This window comes from Capra hircus, chromosome 8, assembly GCF_001704415.2.
Source record: "Capra hircus breed San Clemente chromosome 8, ASM170441v1, whole genome shotgun sequence".
Lineage (NCBI taxonomy): Eukaryota > Metazoa > Chordata > Mammalia > Artiodactyla > Bovidae > Capra > Capra hircus.
Genome location: NC_030815.1, coordinates 86,046,824 through 86,067,390, shown reverse-complemented (window position 1 = coordinate 86,067,390; position 20,567 = coordinate 86,046,824).

Sequence of the window (20,567 nt, the reverse complement as noted above, 5' to 3'; positions counted from 1 at the left end):
AAGACTTAAAAAAATAATCTGTGCTCACAGTAATATCATTATCATCATCTAGGCTTGGGTTTTTTGAATTAAGGTACCACCTCTCACGTCTAACAGCCAGGTATGCCTTTTTCCAGGCATTTCACAAATTTCACACAAATTAATGATCATGTTTTACAAAATCATTTTATGTTTTACAAAACTGGACTTAGACTACATATGTTTCTCTGCAAATTGTCTTTCACACTTCTTGTAGTTTATTTTTGTCAAGCCAAAAAGTGCTGCCATAGACAGCCTCATTTTATAGGATAAATTCCAAGAAGTGAGATTGCTGGGTCAAAGTGTGCATGTATTTTAACTGTTTAATTGATTTTGTCAGATCGCTTTCCAAAATAGTGGTAATTGTTCCAAAGTACACAAGTGCCCTTTCTTTTAAATCCTTGCCAATACTAGGATGTCACTGTTTTTTCTCAATTTTGAACTAATATACTAGATGAAATTAGTATCTTATGATGACCTGAATTTTCATTTCTCTGGCTAAAAGTCAAATTAATGAATCAAATTGCCATATCTTTATGGGTCATTACTCTTTCCTGTTTTCAAAATTGTCTATTCCTATCTTTGTCACGTTGAGATTTGAAATCTTTTTCTCACTAATTTTTAAGAGTTTTTGTAGATGGAGATTATTAGCTCTTTATTTGTCAAATATGTTTCTTAATCACTTATCCTTTGACTTATGATATTTTTGCCATGCAATCTTTTTGCATAGTAAGTATCATCAGCATTTCTTGTGTTGTTTACAAAAAATGTTTAATTACAAGCTCACAATGAAAATAATTAGAAAAGAGTGCAAAGATATACACAGGAACGTATCAGTTGTAAGTTCTGTTTTCCTTTAAAAATGGAAATAACTTGAATGTTCCAATATTAGAGGTATAGTTTAGCTACTAGTGTTTTGGATAGTTTACATTTTTATTGCTTTTCTCATTTTTATTTTTTTCTGTCTGAATTGCTGATTTTGCTGTGGTTTTGTTTTCTATACTTTTCATTGCAAATGCAGAGTGTTTTAATTACATTTGGATTGAAAAGTTTCTTATGCGCTGGTTGGATGCCAATGACCAGCTTTAATACACTATAGGAAAGTGAATTCCAAATGGAAAGGAACAAACTTTGAAGGTAAGTTTCAGAATGTGTGAAATGAGGCTGCCCCTGGTGGGCTATTGTCCATGGGTCGCAAAGAGTCGGACACGACTGAGCGACTTGACTTACTTACTTACTGTTTCATAAAACTTAGATGGGAGGTGAGAGATACAAAACAAATAAACCAACATGACTTGGGACCATGTTTACCAACTTTTTCTTAAATTTTTTTTTAAGAGGGGCGGGGAGTGTTCTTTCTTTCTCTCTTTTTTGGGACTGTTTGATAATAGCCACATTTGGAAGCTTCTATCAGTTTCCCTACATCTGCCAGCAATTGGCATCATTCCATTTTACTTGGATAATTTAGTAGCATTGCCTCCCGTGGAAATAGCTGCTTCTGGCAAAACTGTTTAGTTTATCATTTAATCAAAACATTTGCATATTTCCACTCAGTTGGAAAGCAAAAATGGGGTTGATCATTTTTGCATAAAGACAAGTCAAATCAAGGAATGCTTTAAACCATGAAATGAAATTTAGTTAAATATTGGAATGATAAATATTTCACCATGAACAGACATTCTTAAATAATAGTTAAATGATACACAATAGAAATTACAGTTTTATATAGAGAATATTTAGTGGTGACTTAATAAATGTTTCCTAAGATCTTCAATGCATGTTACTAATGTGCAGCTTTCTCATTTGGGGAGTTAGTTATTCTGTGATGACAACTTAATGGAGCTTCTCAGACTTTGCAATTGAAATATCCCCAGTGGTAGTAAGCAGTGAGCAAGTTGCCAGGGCTGAAGAGCCTTGCTATGCTCAAGCCCTGCCCTCTCCTGCCTCTATGTGCACAGTGCAACTGTTTGACATGCATATTTTCATGCTAGAGTAATACTATTCCCTGAAAAATACCTTCACAGACAGGGATACTCCAGGTTGGTACTCTCTATTTAGTCTGTGCCTTCAGAAACTCATGTGGTCACCAGTACCTACTGAAGTATGTGTATGATACAGTTTAAGAAGATCTTGAAGGAAATTGGAGAATCTATTGCCCACCCAACACAGAGCTGCTCAAAGGTACTGAATGTAACATGAGACTGCGGGACACTTGGAAGCCTGACTAGATCCTGCAGACCTTCAGGTTAAAGTGAAAGTTGCTCAGTCATGTCCTACCCTTTGCGATCCCATGGACTATACAGTCCAAGGAATTCTCCAGGCCAGAATACTGGAGTGGGTAGCCTTTCCCTTCTCCAGGGGATCTTCCCAACCCAGGGATCGAACCAAGGTCTCCCGCATTGCACGCAAATTCTTTACCAGCTGAGCCACAGGGGAAGCCCAAGAATACTGGAGTGGGTAGACTATCCCTTCTCCAGGGGATCTTCCCAACCCAGGAATTGAACTGGGATCTCCTGCATTGCAGGCATATTATTTAACAACTGAGCTATCAGGTTAAAGAAAGGGTCTTTTGTAAGGAAAAAAGGAATGTTTCTATGATCTGGATGTGTTAGTTGCTCGGTCGTGTCTTGACTCTTCGCAAACCCATGGATTGTAGCCCACCAGGCCCCTCCATCCATGAGATTTTCCAGGCAAGAATACTGGAGTGGGTTGCCATTTCCTTCTCCAAGGGATCTTTTCAACCCAGGGATCGAACCTGGGTCTCCCACATTGCAGGCAGACTCTTTACCATCTGAGCCACCACCAAAGATCAAGGTCTGCATCCTCAACTATAACACAACTGTGTACGAAGTCATCCAGGCTTTGGGAAACATCTAACAAGGAAGACAAACAACTTGGTTTGGGACTAAAATCAACAAGCTTGAGACCTCTGAAATGTTTTCTCCTAAATAGGATACAATTCAACATGGTACACTCATCAACTTAAAGTGTACGAATCAATGATTTTAGTATATTGACAAATTGTACAACCATCACCACAATCTAATTAGAGTATTTCATGCCCCTCCCCTAAAGAATCCATGTATCCATGAGTAATCACTCTTCATCCCACTCCTACTCACCTACCTGCCCTGAGCAACTACTAAACTACTTTCTGCTTCTATAATTTGCCTTTTGTAGGCATTTCATATATATGGCATCATACAATATGTAGGCTTGTTTGACTGACTTCTTTCACTTAGCATAATATGTTCAAGGTTCATCTGTGTTGGGATGACCCAGAGGGATGGGATGGGGAGGTGGAAGTGGGGTTCAGGAAGGGGAACACATGTACACTCGTGGCAGATTCATGTCAATATATGGCAAAACCAATACAATATTATAAAGTAATTAGCCTCCAATTAAAATAAATAAATTTATATTTAAAAATGTAAAAAATAAATAAAATTAATGGGAAAAAAAGTGTTGTTACTTCATTCCTTTCTATGGCAAAAGTATTCCCTTGTATGAATATGCCACACTTATGTGTACGTCAGTTGATAGACAGTTGGGTTGTTTCCATTTCTTGACTGCCATAAATAATGCAGCTATTCACATTTTTGTACAAGCTTTTGTATGATTTTCAGTTCTCTTAGGTATAAATCTAAATTGCTGAGTCAGATAGTTTAGTATTTTGTGTAACTACCAAACTCTTTTCTATAATGGCTTTGCTATCTTACATTCCTACCAGCAATGTGGAGAAGGAAATGGCAACCCACTCCAGCACTCTTGCCTGGAAAATCCCATGGACGGAGGAGCCTGATAGGCTACAGTCCATGGGGTCGCAAAGAGTCGGACACGACTGAGCGACTTCACTTTCACTTTCACCAGTAATGTAGAAGGTTCCAATTCCTCCATATCTTTGCCAGCACTTGCTATTGTCTTTTATTTTATTATAGTCATTCTAGTGAGTGTGAAGTGGTATCTCACTGTAGTTTTTCTTTAAAGTTTTATTCTGTACTGGGATATAGCCAATTAACAAATAATGCTGTGATAGTTCAGCCATACATATGAAAAAGCTGGTTAAAGTTCATCATTCAAAAAACTAAGAGCGTGGCATCTGGTTCCATCACTTCATGGCAAACAGATGGGGAAAACGTGGAAACAGTGAGAGATTTTATTTTCTTGGTCTCCAAAATCAATGTGGATGGTGACTGCAGCCTTGCAATTAAAAGACACTTGGTCCATGAAAGAAAAGCTATGACAAACCAAGACAGCGTATGAAAAAGCAGAGATATCACTTTGCCAACAAAGGTTCATATAGTCAAAGCTGTGGTTTTTCCAGTAGTCATGTACAGATGTGAGAGTTGGACCATAAAGAAGACTGAGTACCTAAGAACTGATGCTTTCCTTTGAAGCGCTACTTGGCATCTCCTTTCTTCCATGAAGCTCTTAACCATTCAGACATGATGGAGTTGGTCAAACACTACTTAGTTTGAGTCCTGCTTGCCTCTCTTCAGTCATCTTTGTATGAATCCAATGGTTGGTTTTTGTTTATTTTTTAAAATGGTTTTTAGCTGATGTTCATAAAGAGCAGTGAGTACCTAGAACTATGCCAATAAAGAAAGGAAATCTTATCTAAGAAGGTGCATTTCTGTACCAGAGCTGTGTCATAACCATCCTTTGGGCCCTCTGCTGGAAAAGTAGAATCAAGTCTCAAATAATGCATTTTTAATTATATCCTCTAGTATTATAGATGTAGGACAGTACTGTATCATACCTCTGTGAATATAAAATATCTTGTACCTGCTCTATGATATGTAGTAGTGACCGTGCTTTATCAGGTCTGTTTTTAATTCTGTTATTCTAGAATGTTTTCTTTCCAGATGATGATTGAGAAACGTAATTTGAAAAAGAAAAATGGTGCCAGGTACCACAACAGTAACTTTGCTGTTTTCTGAGGTTTTGCTTTTTTACTTTTTTTTTAAATGGAGTGTGCTGGATGTCTCTATAATTTTGTTCAGATGACTGCAGAACTTGGAAAAGCTGTTGCTGCTATTGATGCATAACATACTGCTATTGGTCTTTTTATATAAATATATACATACGTAAAATTTGAATTTTTGGAAACTATTTATTTATTTATTTTTAGGAGTTTGTTTTTACTTTATTTTACTTTACAATACTGTATTGGTTTTGCCATACATTGACATGAATCCACCACGGGTGTACATGCGATCCCAAACATGAACCCCCCTCCCACCTCCCTCCCCACAACATCCCCCTGGGTCATCCCTGTGCACCAGCCCCAAGCATGCTGTATCCTGCATCAGACATAGACTGGTGATTCGATTCTTACATGATAGTATACATGTTTCAATGCCATTCTCCCAAATCATCCCACCCTCTCCCTCTCCCTCTGAGTCCAAAAGTCCACTATACACATCTGTGTCTTTTTTGCCATCTTGCATACAGGGCCATCATTGCCATCTTTCTAAATTCCATATATATGTGTTAGTATACTGTATTGGTGTTTTTCTTTCTGGCTTACTTCACTCTGTATAATCGGCTCCAGTTTCATCCATCTCATCAGAACTGGTTCAAATGAATTTTTTTTAATGGCTAATACTCCATTGTGTATATGTACTACAGCTTTCTTATCCATTCATCTGCTGATGGACATCTAGGTTGCTTCCATGTCCTGCCTATTATAAACAGTGCTGTGCTAAACATTGGGGTACATGTGTCTCTTTCAATTCTGGTTTCCTCAGTGTGTATGCCCAGCAGTGGGATTGCTGGGTCATATGGCAGTTTTATTTGCAATTTTTTAAGGAATCTCCACACTGTTCTCCATAGTGGTTGTACTAGTTTGCATTCCCACCAACAGTGTAGGAGGGTTCCCTTTTCTCCACACCCTCTCCAGCATTTATTGCTTGCAGATTTTTGGATCACAGCCATTCTGACTGGTGTGAAGCGGTACCTCATTGTGGTTTTGATTTGCATTTCTCTAATAATGAGTGATGTTGAGCATCTTTTCATGTGTTTGTTAGCCATCCGTATGTCTTCTTTGGAGAAATGTCTATTTAGTTCTTTGGCCCATTTTTTGATTGGGTCATTTATTTTTCTGGAATTGAGTTGCATAAGTTGCTTGTATATTTTTGAGATTAGTTGTTTGTCAGTTGCTTCATTTGCTATTATTTTCTCTCCATTCAGAAGGCTGTCTTTTCACCTTGCTTATATTTTCCTTTGTTGTGCAGAAGCTTTTAAGTTTAATTAGATCCCATTTGTTTATTTTTGCTTTTATTTCCAGAATTCTGGGAGGTGGATCATAGAGGATCCTGCTGTGATTTATGTCGGAGAGTGTTTTGCCTATGTTCTCCTCTAGGAGTTTTATAGTTTCTGGATCTTACATTTAGATCTTTAAGCCATTTTGAGTTTATTTTTGTGTGCAGTGTTAGAAAGTGATCTAGTTTCATTCTTTTACAAGTGGTTGACCAGTTTTCCCAGCACCACTTGTTAAAGAGATTGTCTTTACTCCATTGTATATTCTTGCCTCCTTCGTCAAAGATAAGGTGTCCATATGTGTGTGGATTTATCTCTGGGCTTTCCTATTTTGTTCCATTGATCTATATGTCTGTCTTTGTGCCAGTACCATACTGTCTTGATGACTGTGGCTTTGTAGTAGAGCCTGAAGTCAGGCAAGTTGATTCCTCCAGTTCCATTCTTCCTTCTCAAGATTGCTTTGGCTATTTTAGGTTTTTTGTATTTCCATACAAATCTTGAAATTATTTGTTCTAGTTCTGTGAAAAATATGGCTGGTAGCTTGATAGGGATTGCATTGAATTTGTAAATTGCTTTGGATAGTATACTCATTTTCACTATATTGATTCTTCCAATCCATGAACATGGTATATTTCTCCATCTATTAGTGTCCTCTTTGATTTCTTTCATCAGTGTTTTATAGTTTTCTATATATAGGTCTTTATATGGAAACTTTAACTGTGCTGTCAACTTTTGAAAAAGTATCCCAGTTGTACCATGTTGGGTTGACATTGTACAGAAATTAACAGCCATATTGGTCTAGAAATGTTAAACATAATTTTTTCCATTTGTACAGGGGTAACACACTGTATTAAATATGTAAGGTCTTATCTACATGGGTTTGATTACAGAAACTAATAAAATATTCTATAAATAATGAAAAAAAAAGAATTGATGCTTTCAAATTGTGGTGCTGGAGAAGATTCTTGAGAGTTCCTTGGACTGCAAGGAGATCAAACCAGTCAATCCTAAAGAAAATCAATCCTGAATATTCACTGGAAGGACTGATGCTGAAGCTGAAGCTCCAATACTTTGGCCACCTGATGGGAAGAGACAACTCATTGAAAAGACCTTGATGCTGGGAAATATTCAGGGCAGGAGAAGAAGAGGATGACAGAGATAAGATGATTGTATGGCATCACTGACTCAATGTACATGAGTTTGAGCAAACTCTGGGAGATAGTGAAGGTCAGGGAAGCCTGGAGAGCTGCAGTCCATGGGCTTGCAAAGAGTCTGACATGACTTAGCAACTGAACAACAGCAACAATACATACATTTGTTCTCCTGCAAATTCTCCTCCCATCCAGGCTGCCACATATAATTGAGCAGAGTTCCATGTGGTCCTTGTTGGTTATCAATTTTAAATATAGCATGAGTACATGTCCATCCCAAACTGCTCTCCCCATCCTTTTCCCCCATCAACCATGTGTTCATTCCCAAAGTCTGTGAGTCTCTTTCTGCTTTGTAAGTTCATTTATATCATTTCTTTTTGGATTCCACATTTAAGTGATGTTATATGATATTTCTCCTTCTCTGACTTACTTCATTTAGTATGACTAGCTTGTGCTTTTGGTGTCATTTCTAATAAACCATTGCTTAACTGAGGTCATGAAAATTTACTCCTGTGTTTTCTTCTAATTGTTGTATCGTTTCAGCTTTTATGTTTGTGTCTGTGATTCATTTTTAGTTAATATTTATGTACAGTGTGATATACGAATCTACTTTATTTTTTGTATGTGATTATTATTCACAAATTGTTCTTGAACAGTTTGACTATTCTTTCCCTCATTGACTTGTCTTGGTGTCCTTGTTGAAAAGCACCATCAGTGTAAGAGTATGTTTCTGGACTCTCAGTTCTACTCTGTTGATCTGTATGTTTATCCTCATGCCAGAACCCCACTGTTTTGATACTATACCTTTTTAGTAAGTTTTGCAGTCAAGAATTGTGACTTCTCTAACAGTCTCCTTTTTTCAAGATTGTTTTGACTATTCTAGCTTCCTTGCATTTCCGTATGAATTTTAAGGTCAATTTATCAATTTCTGGAAAAAAGCCACTTGAGATTTTGATAGAGATGGTGCTGACCAAGTTGGAGAGTATTTCCATCTTACCAATAATTAGTTCATGACAATGTCATGATTCCTGTTTATGCAGATCTTCTTTAATTTCTTTCAATACTGTTTTGTCATTTCATTGTACAAGTCTTGAATACAAAAATATTTTTACCAAATTTATACTTAAATATTTTATTCTTTTTGATTTTATTACAAATAAAATTGTTTTCTTAATTTTTTTCAGAATATCCACTGCAAGTGTATAGAGATAGAAGAATTTTTTGTATATCTATCTTTTATCTTGCAACCTTAATCAGTTCAATTCTTAGTTCTAACAGTTTTTTAAAAGATTCATTAGTTTTTTAAAAAGATTCAATAGTTTTTAAAAGATTTTTAAAAGTTTTTAAAAAGATTCAATATTTTTTAAAAGTTTTTTTTTTAAGTTTTTTAAAAAGATTCAGTAGTTTTTCAAAAGATTCATTTCTCTATACAAGACTATGTCATCTGTAAATAGAGATAATTAACTTCTTCCTTTTCAATCTGGATACTCTTTTAGTTTCTCTTTTTTTCTCTAATTATCTTTTGCTGCTGCTGCTGCTAAGTCACTTCAGTCGTGTCCGACTCTGTGTGACCCCATAGATGGCAGCCCACCAGGCTCCCCCGTCCCTGGGATTCTCAAAGCAAGAACACTGGAGTTGGTTTAGTACAATGTTAAATATAAGTGGCAAGGATAGACATCCTTATCTTGCTCCTGATCTTAGAGGAGAACATTCTGTTTTTCACCCAAAGTAGATGTTAACTGTGGTATTTTTTGTAGATAGCCTCTATCAGGTGAGGATGTTCTTTTCTATTCCTAGTTCCTTAAGAGTTTTTATTATGCAAGTGCGTTAGATTTTGTTAAAAGCCTTTTCTGTGTCTAATATCCTTTTCCTAATAATATGATTTATTGCATTAATTGAGCCTCCATAAGGATTTTTTGTTATGTTTGCAAATCATACATAGTAACTTGTAGCAAACCCCTCATTTCAGCAAATTTTGGTAAAGAACTGAAGAAAGAAGTTAAAGAAGCTGAACTTAAGTTTAAAAGCACGTTTTTTGAGAGAGGGAAACAAAACTGCAGAAAACTAATGGCAGCTGCTCTAATGATAAAGGGAAAGTGATTAGAATCCACACAGAGAAGAACCATATGGCACAGTCAAATTGGTACATTGAGTAGATTTTAATAAAGAGGCTCTTTACAAAAATGAACAGGGAGTGGGAAGCATAGGGCAGTTCCCTCGGGGTAGAAACAGCAGGCTGTTGTCCTCCCTAGACATGGAAGGAAAAAGCAACCCAGAGTCCTGGGGAGAGGGACTCATCCCTTCTATGGAGGGATGGAGCTAAAAGATTTACTAAGCAGTCATCAGTCCTTTCCTTTCCTCTCTGCTCCACCACCCTTTTTTCCCACTGCATAACCCAATGGAAAGGCACTTGATGTAGTTCACACCCGTCAATCTCTTGGCACATGGAGCAAGGTAGAAAAGGGTGATGGCTGAATCTGGTGGGACAAAGAGGAAGTTCTTGTGTATGCAAAGGAAAAAGAAAGCATGTGGGAATTTGATTATATTATGAAAGTGATCCTTGGGGGTTTTACAAACTGCACAATAAACCTTTTCATCCTAGAGTTCTACATCTTGTCACCAAAAGGTTTCTGTGCCGCTGTATTATAGTCCTTTACCAAACTATGTTTATGGGAAGAGCAAAGCTACTTTCTTATCAGCTTTTTCAAATCATCACAAGGCAGATAAGCCACCAAAACCAGAGACACAGATGCATACAGATAATTTCAAGTGTAAAAGGCAATAAAGGGTTGGTATGATTATTGGGGAAAAAGATCTCTCCAAACACAGAAGAAGAGGGAAATGGAAACCATTTTTTCAAGTCTTGGAGAAGAGTTACAGGAAAACCAGTGTATGTTTAACAAATAAGGACCCTTTCAAGAGAGAACAAGTAGATACCTGGGAAATAACAATCCAGGGCAATAAATATGCAGGTTTCAGCAGGGTAGAGTAGGGGCTGGAGTCTGCTGGCTTAAGTTTTTTCTCCACTCCATCACTAACTGTGAGACTTGGAGCAAGTTTCTTTACTTCTCCATCTCAGTTCCTCATTTGTAAAACGGAGATAACAAGAGCAACTCTCTCAAATGACTGTTTGGGGCATTAAAATGCATTAACTGTCTGAAGCACTCAGAGCAGGCCCAGCACACAGTTAGTGCTCAACAAGCATTAGCCCTTTTGCCATGTTTTTATTTTTGTGTCTAACTGAAGGATCACTGGGGTATGGTACAGAGATATGATGGGACCTGATTTGCAAGTTACCCCAAAATACTCTGTGTATAAGAAAGCAGTTTTGGGGGTGGATGTGTGTGAGAAGAATGGGTTATAGGAGGGAAAACAGAAAAATTTAAGACTGCTTCCAAAACCTGTAATTTCTGAAATACAAATAGGGCTGGAAGGATGTTACTATTGCAGGTAACTACCATACATCGTTTTTGAAAGGTGAGATATAAAAAATGACAACCTGAAGATATTTCATTTTCTCAGATAACATTCAGGGTCCCCACAATTTGGGTTGTTCAGTGCGACCTAGGCCCTGGGTGGGAAACTGCCCTCAGAGTGTAAAGCTCTCTGTGATATTTCAGGGGACTCAAAGGCAGTCTCTCTCATTTACTTCCCCTCCCTCCAGAGAACTGTCCCCACAAAAGACTGTCACAGGTATGGGAGTGGCCCTGCTACCACAGTGAGAGCACATCAAATCGTCAACTGCTGAGGTGACACAGCAGCCTCTAGGTGTCCAGCAGCCTCTATCACTGGGGCTGCTCCAGCAAGGGGCACCCACAGAGTGTCAGGCCAGGGTGAATTTTGCTGCCCAGAAGCCCCTGTGCCTCCAGCACATCTGAGGTGAAGGTGCTGAGGAGAAAGACAGGACATTTCCTTCCAGCAACTGGGTTTGGACTTCAGGCCTCCCAGTTCTGAGAGATCCTAAAATAACCCTGGTCATCTATTGCTGGTTAAGAAAGTAAGTCCCAGCTAAAGAGATACCCTCAACTATGAATTGTGTCTGCACTTTCTTCAAAAATCATTGTCAGTGTTGGAAATTTAAAACTGATGCCAAGGAGGTTGGTGGCCCATTGTCTTCTCATTCCTTAGAGAACACAACCAGAGTTACTCACAGTGGTGTGCTAGACTGACTTGTAGGCCAAACGTTGCAGTTGCTGAAATTTTTTTTAAATTAATTAATTTATTTTAATTAGAGGCTAATTATTAAACCATTTGCAGAAATTTTATGAGCCTGTTTTACACACATCTTTAAAAATAATCTTATGTGAAGTTATAATTTAATTACTCTATAAACAGTAGCAATAAGTCTCAAAAATTCACTTTCTATTTTACAATTCTATCATTATATCTGTTCTTAAAATTATTTGTGTCTATTGTATCTGTGTAATGGAGATACTGTATACTGATGTGCTACTGTGTGTTGTTTCTCAAGTCTGTATTCAGTGAAATCAGGATTGCAGCTTGATTAAGCTACCATGGGAATATTTACTCCACAAAAATCAGTGTATATTACAACTTTTTTTTATGAGCTGGTTGTTAAGCATTTACTAGGATGCCACACTGACATGTCCAGAAGCAAGCAGGTTAGCAGAGGAGGAATTTTATATAATTTCTAGATAGGAATGCTGAAGAAAAGTGTGTAACTCCTTTATTTTTTTCTGGGAAGAATTAAGGGCAGGATAAATTCAATTCAGGAAGGGTTTATTTAAGATGATTTCTTGTGTATTCAGCGCTAGAATACATACTCAGCATGAATGCTTAAAATTATTTATGCAAACGATGCCTCTTTGTGGAGACAGGATTAAACGATTCACAGAAGATTCTTCTTTCAATGAATCTATTCATCTACAAAGAAATACCTCATAAAAAGCTTAGTAGCCAAGATAATTGTTTTTCTCCAGATTGTTGAACTGCAACATCATTTCTTCTATTTGCATTCAAAGCATTCAAGCCATTCAATGGGTCTGTTTGAGCTGTTCCTGGGACATAAACAGATTTTTGAAATGTAGATAATTGATGTTTGATGTAACACTTTCCTATTGCTTTAAAAATTACTTAGAGAATGCAAATAAATTAACCTTCTTTTAGGGAACAATTGTCTTTCATTAAATTCTGTGCTTATAAGAGCTGTATAATTCAGTTTCCAAGTTGGCATCACTGCCTCCTTCCACTGAGCTACCAATGTACATAGCAAAACACAAGAGGAAAATCCCAATTATGAGAAATATTCTTCCCTTTACTATAATCTATTTCCTTTGCTGAACAATGACATAATCTTAATAGCTTAATCTTTCATTTTATTAGAAAGATTCTGTCTGTGCACACAACTGTAGAATGGATTTAAAGATGCTGCTGTTAATATAAACGGCCAAAATCTGTTGGTAGTGTTCATAAAGGCCAGAAAATGGGCAAAGGTAGGGTCTGTCAACAGTGAGCCATTCGAGTATAGATGCTAGTGGATTTAATGCTTGAAAATCAAGCAACTCACTATATTAATAGGAAAAAAAGAGACAATTTGATGTCAAAAATAAAGAAAAAAAACACTTGACAATAAAAAAATAATAAATTTTAGCCAGACTGACAAAAAGAAAAAAAAAAAAAGGACAAAAGCCATAAATTACCAATATCACAAATCAGAAAGTGGATAGGATCACAGATTCCACAGACACAAAACATAAAATAATGGAATATTATGGAAAACTTCTGATAAAACACATTCAGTTGAGTTCAGTTCATTTCAGTCTCTCAATCATGTCTGATTCTTTGCGACCCCATGAATTGCAGCACGCCAGGCCTTCCTGTCCATCACCAACTCCTGGAGTTCACTCAGACTCACGTCCATCCAGTCAGTGATGCCATCCAGCCATCTCATCCTCTGTTGTCCCCTTCTCCTCCTGCCCCCAATCCCTCCCAGCATCAGAGTCTTTTCCAATGAGTCAACTCTTTGCATGAGGTGGCCAAAGTACTGGAGTTTCAGCTTTAGCATCATTCCTTCCAAAGAAATTCCAGGGCTGATCTCCTTCAGAATGGATTGGTTGGATCTCCTTGCAGTCCAAGGGACTCTCAAGAGTCTTCTCCAACACCACAGTTCAAAAGCATCAATTCTTCGGTGCTCAGCTTTCTTTGCAGTCCAACTTTTACATCCATACATGACTACTGGAAAAACCATAGCCTTGACTAAATGGACCTTTGTTGGCAAAGTAATGTCTCTGCTTTTGAATATGCTATCTAGGTTGGTCATAACTTTTCTTCCAAGGAGTAAGCATCTTTTAATTTCATGGCTGCAGTCACCATCTGCAGTGATTTTGGAGACTCAAAAAATTAAGTCTGACACTGTTTCTTCTGTTTCCCCATCTATTTGCCATGAAGTGATGGGACTGGATGCCATGATCTGTTTTCTGAATGTTGAGCTTTAAGCCAACTTTTTCACTCTCCTGTTCCACTTTCATCAAGAGGCATTTTAGTTCCTCTTTGCTTTCTACCATAAGGGTGGTGTCATCTGCATATCTGAGGTTATTGATATTTCTCCCAGCAATCTTGATTCCAGCTTGTGCTTCTTCCAGTCCAGCATTTCTCATGATGTACTCTACATATAAGTTAAATAAGCAGGGTGACAATATACAGCCTTGATGTACTCCTTTTCCTATTTGGAACCAGTCTGTTGTTCCATGTCCAGTTCTAACTGTTGCTTCCTGACCTGCATATAGGTTTCTCAAATTAAGTAGAAAAATGCCTTGAAGGACATAAACTACCAAAACTCACTCTAGAAGAAATAGATAACTTGAATAGTGCTATATCTATGAAAGAACTAAAATTGAATTTAGGGTCAAAATCTCCCTCAAAGAATCCCACACCCAGATGGCATCAGTAGTGAATTCTACATTAACTCTTTCAGAAAATGTAAGAGTAAGGGACTAGAGGGTGGGATGGGGAGGGAGGTGGGAGGGAGTTCAAGAGGGAAGGGATACATGTGTACCTACGGCTGATTCATGCTGATTTTTGGCAGAAACCAACACAATTCTGTAAACCAATTATCCTTCAATTAAAAAATAAATTAATTTTAAAAAGAATAGGGGAAAATACCTCACTTTATGAGAGCAGTTTTACCCTATAACAAAACCAGACAAAGACAGTATGAGCAAAAAAAAATTATCGACCAACTTCCCCCATGATCACAGATGAAATATACTTTTAAAAAAATCTAGCAAAATAAATCTAGAAATACTAAAACAGGATAATATCATGACAAAACAAGGATGTCTATTCTCAGTCCTCAAAATCTACACTGAGGTTCTAGCCAATAAAATATGGCAAGGAAAAGAAATTAAAATATATCAACTGGAAGGGTAGATGCAAAACTTTCCTTATCTGGAGAAAACATGATTATTTTTGTAGAAAGTGCTAAGGTATTTAGATTAAAAAGAAAGGCAATGCCAAAGAATGCTCAAACTACCACACAATTGCACTCATCTCACATACTAGTAAAGTAACGCTCAAAATTCTTCAAGCCAGGCTTCAGCAATACGCGAACCGTGAACTTCCAGATGTTCAAGCTGGTTTTAGAAAAGACAGAGGAACCAGAGATCAAATTGTCAACATCCGTTGGATCATCAATAAAGCAAGAGAGTCCAGAAAAACATCTATTTGTGCTTTATTGACTATGCCAAAGCCTTTGACTGTGTGGATCACAATAAACTGTGGAAAATTCTGAACGAGAGGGCGATACCAGGCCATCTGACCTGCCTCTTGAGACACCTATATGCAGGTCAGGAAGCAACAGTTAGAACTGGACATGGAAAAACAGACTGGTTCCAAATAGGAAAAGGAGTACGTCAAGGCTGTATATTGTCACCCTGCTTATTTAACTTATATGTAGAGTACATCATGAGAAACACTGGGCTGGAAGAAGCACAAGCTGGAATCAAGACTGCAGGGAGAAATATCAATAACCTCAGATATGCAGATAACACCACCTTAATGGCAGAAAGTAAAGAAGAACTAAAGAGCCTCGTGATGAAAGTGAAAGAGGAGAGTGAGAAAGTTGGCTTAAAGCTCAACATTCAGAAAACTGAGATCATGGCATCCAGTCCCATCACTTCATGGCAAATAGACGGGGAAACAGTGGAAACAGTGGCTGACCTTATTTTTTGAGTCTCCAAAATCACTGCAGATGGTGATTACAGCCATGAAATTAAAAGGCGTTTACTCCTTGGAAGGAAAGTTATGACCAACCTAGGTAGCATATTGAAAAGCAGAGACATTACTTTGTCAACAAAGGTCTGTCTAGTTATGCCATGGTTTTTCCAGTAATCACGTATGGATGTGAGAGTTGGACTATAGAGAAAACTGAGCACCGAAGAATTGATGCTTTTGAACTGTGGTGTTGGAGAAGACTCTTGAGAGTCCCTTGGACTGCAACGAGATCCAACCAGTCCATCCTAAAGGAGATCAGTCCTGGGTATTCATTGGAAGGACTGATATTGAAGCTGAAACTCCAATACTCGGGCCACTTGATGTGAAGAGCTGACTCATTTGAAAAGACCCTGATGCTGGGAAACAACGGGGGCACAAGGGGTAGGGGATGACAAGAGGATCAGATAGTTGGATAACATCACCAACTCAATGGGCATGAGCTTGGGTGAACTCCAGGAGTTGGTGATGGACAGGGAGGCCTAGTGTGCTGCAGTACATGGGGTCACAAAGAGTGGGACACAACTGAGCGACTGAACTGAACAATATTACAGCAAGGTGTCTCATGACCTCTTCTTCCACCCAACAGAACAAAGTGACCCAGGCCTGGCATTCTCCAACCCTCAACTTATCAACACAAGGAAACCCTAGTAGACACATTTCTCTTCTGGACTGAATGAGATTCCCACTAATAACATCAGGTAGTCAACAGTACCAGCAAGGGAGACCAACCAGAAGTCCACTTTTAATATTGCTAAAGAAATTCCCTCAAACAGAAATAAAATGATAAAATAAGGAATACTGAAAATTCAGGAAAGAAGAAAAAGCAATTAAAATAGGAGAAAATTATTACATTAAATATACCCTCTTCATCATTAATTTTGTATATGATATTGACTATAAAAGAAAAATTATAGAGAAGTTATTTGTAGGGAAGTTATATCTAAAAAGACATAAATGAATGTAAGGTATCTATACTTCACCCAAGGTGGTAATATGGTGATACCAATGTACTGCAATAATTCATATATTTTAATATCTGGATCAACCTTGGAGAAAATTATACCACAACCCCCTCAAAATAAACCAATGTGGAATCCTAAAAATGTTTAATCTATGGGAAGGATTGAAAAGGGAAATAAGAAAGAGAAGAACAGGAAACAAACTATAAAAATATATTAATGTAATGTGAATGGGATAAATATACCCACCAAAGGCAGAAATTGAGCTGATTAAAATGAAACATTATTAATATAAACTGTGTGTCTGTTTACAAGAAACTCATCTTAAAGTCAACATATGTGGGTTGCAATAAAAGGATGGAAAATAACATACCATGTAAACATTTCTAACAAGGTATGAGTGATTATATAAATATCAGATTAAGTAGATTTCAAAGCAAAGAAACTTACTAAAAATGAAGAGGAACATTACATAGTAATTAAAGGACCAATCCACCAGAAAGACATCATAATTCTAATTGTGTGCTCAACAGAAAACAGAGACTCAAAATGTATGATACAAAAATGATCGAGTTTAAAGTTTAAAGAGGAAAATCCTGTGTTATAAGGATTCTTCAACCCCTTTGCAGCAACTGATAGAGATACTAGAGGAAAAAAATAAGCTAGGATATAAAAGAATAACACAATCAACTAACAGAATCTAATTAACATATACAGAATGCTACAACCAACAACAGCACATTACACATTTTTTTCCATTGCCATCAAACATTCACCAAGACCATATTCTGGGTCATAAAACAAGCCTCAACAAATTGAAAATGATTATAATCATACATAATATATCCTCTGACCACAACAGAATCAAACTAGAAATTTACAACAGAAAGAAAACAGGAAGGTCTCTAAACACATGGAAATTAAACAACAACTTCTACATAATCTATGGGTCAAACAAGATGTTTGTAGGACAAATTAAAACTGAATGAAAATAAAAATAAAACATTTTAAGATATGTGGGAGGGAGCTCAATAGTTCTGAGAAGGAAATTTATTGCACTAAATGCTTATATTAGAAAAAAAGAGTCTTAAGTCAATAAGGAAATGGCAATCCACTCCAGTACTATTGCCTGGAAAAGCCCATGGAAAGAAGAGCCTGGTAGGCTGCAGTCTATGGGATCACAAAGAGTCAGTCACGACTGAGTGGCTTCACTTCACAAGGTTCCTAACTCAGGAAGAACAAAATAAATTCAAAGCAAACACAAGGAAATAATAGATAAGAGCAGAAATCAATAATTGAAAGCAGGAAAACAATAGGAAAAAACTCAGCAAGACCAAAAAAAGTTGGTTCCTTGAAAATATTGATAAATTGACAAACCTCTATCAAGACTGACAAAGGAAAAAAAGACAGAAATTACACAAATTAGTAATAACAAAAATGAAACAGAGAGTATGACCATAGATCCTTATTTTAGTCTGTTTGGAATGTTACAACAAAAATACCATAGACTGGGTGGGTTATAAACAACAAATATTTATTTCTCTAAGCGCTAGATGGTGAGAAGTCAGGATCAAGCTGTCAGCACACCCAGTCTGGGGAGGGACTTCCTAGTTCATGAGTGGCTTTCTTTTCATTGTATCTTCTCATGGCAGAGGGGGCAAGGGAGCAATCTGGGGTTTCCTTTATAAGGGCATTGTTTCCATTCAATAACATGAGGGTGGAAGGCTCCACAATACTATAACCTGGAAGGGGTCAGGACTTCAGTATTTGAATTTGGGGGGGAAACAAACATACAGTCTATTACAGTCCTGAAGACTTCAGAATGACAAGGGAAAACCACTAACCACTTTTATGTTAAAACTGACAAATTACATGAAATGGAGCAATTTTTTGAATAATACAAACTACTACAACTCATCCAATATGAAATAGACAATTTGAATCACCTTATAACCATGAAGGAACTTCAATTCATAATATAAAATCTCCTGGAAAGAAAAAAAGGTCCAGTTGGTTTAATTGCAAATTTCTACTAAACATTGTGTGCAGAGTTCCAGAGAATTGCAAGAAGAGATAAAGGCTTTCTCAAATGAACAATGCAAAGAAATAGAGGAACTCAATAGAATGGGAACGACTAGAGATCTCTTCAGGAAACTTGGAGCAATCAAGGGAACATTTCATGCAAGGATGGGAACTATACAGACAGAAACAGTAAGGACCTACCAGAAGCAGAAGAGCTTAGGAAGTGATGGTAAGAATATATAAGAGAACTATACAAGATTTTGATGAGCCAGATAAGCACAAAGGTGTGGTCACTCACTTAGAGGCAGACATCCTGGAGTGTAAAGTCAAGTGGGCCTTAGGAAGCATTATGATGAACAAAGCTAGTGAAGGTGATGAAATTCTGGTTGAGTTATTTCAAATCCTAAAGGGTGACAAAGGTAAAGTGCTTCACTCAGTGTGTCATCAAGTTTGGAAAATTCAGCAGTGGACACGGGACTGGAAAAGGTCAGCTTTCATTCCCATCCCAAAGAAGGGCAATGCCAAAGAATGTTAAATTGTACTCCTTTCACATGCTAGCAAGATGATGCTCAAAATCCTTCAGGCTAGGCTTCAGCAGTATGTGAACCAAGAACTTCCAGATGTACAAGCTGGACTTAGAAAAAGTAGAGGAACCAGAGATCAAATTGCCAACATTCACTGGATCATGGAGAAAGCAAGAGAGTTCCAGAAAAAATCTACTTCTGCTTAATTGATTACACCAAACCCTGTGACTATGTGGACCAGGACAAACTGTGGAAAATTTTTAAAGAGATGAGGATATCAGATCACCTTAGCTGTCTCCTGAGAAACCTGTGTGCAGCTCAAGAAGCAACAGTTAGAACCAGACATGGAACAACAAACTTGTTCCAAATTGGAAAAGGTGTTCATCAAGGCTGTATATTGTCATCCTGCTTATTTAACTTCTATGCAGAGTATATCATGTGAAATGACAGGCTGGATGAATCACAAGCTGGAATCAGTATTGCTGGGAGAAATATCAACAATCTCAGATTATGCAGATGATACCACTCTAATGGCAGAAAATGAAGAGGAACTAACAAGTGTCTTGATGAAGGTAAAAGAGAAAAATGAAAAAGCTCTCTTAAAACTCAGCATTAAATAAACTAAGATCATGGCATCTGGTCCCATCACTTCATGACAAATAGAAGGGGAAAAGGTATAAGCAGTGACAGATTTTATTTTATTGGGCTCCAAAATCACTGTGGATGATGAGTGTAGCCTTGAAATTAAAAGATGGCTGCTCTTTGGAAGGAAAACTATGACAAACCCAGATAGCATATTAAAAAGCACAGACATCACTTTGCCAACAAAGGTCTGTATAGTCAAAGCTATGTTTTTTTCCAGTAGTCATGTACAGATGTGAGTTGATCCATAAAGAAGGCTGAGCACTGAAGAATTGATGCTTTTGAACTGTCGTGCTAGAGAAGACTCTTGAGAGTCACTTGGACAGCAAGGAGATCCAACCAGTCAATCCTAAAATAAATCAACCTGGAATATTCATTGAAAGGATTGATGCTGACGCTGAAACTGCAATACTTTTGTAACATGAAGTGAAGAGCCAACTCATTGGAAAAGACCCTAATGCTGGGAAAGACTGAAGGCAAAAGGAGACGGGGAGGCAGAGGATTATATAGCATCACTGAGTCAATGGACATGAATTTGAGCAAACTCTGGGAGATACTGGAAGACAGAGGAGCCTGGTGTGCTGCAGCCAATAGGGTCACAAAGAGACACAACTTAGATACTGAACAGCAACAATGACTACAGATTGTATAAACCAATTCTCTGTCATTTATTAATCAATTTTTATTGGAGTATAGTTGCTTTACCATATTGTGTTAGATTCTTCTGCACATCAAAATGAATCAGCTATATATATTCA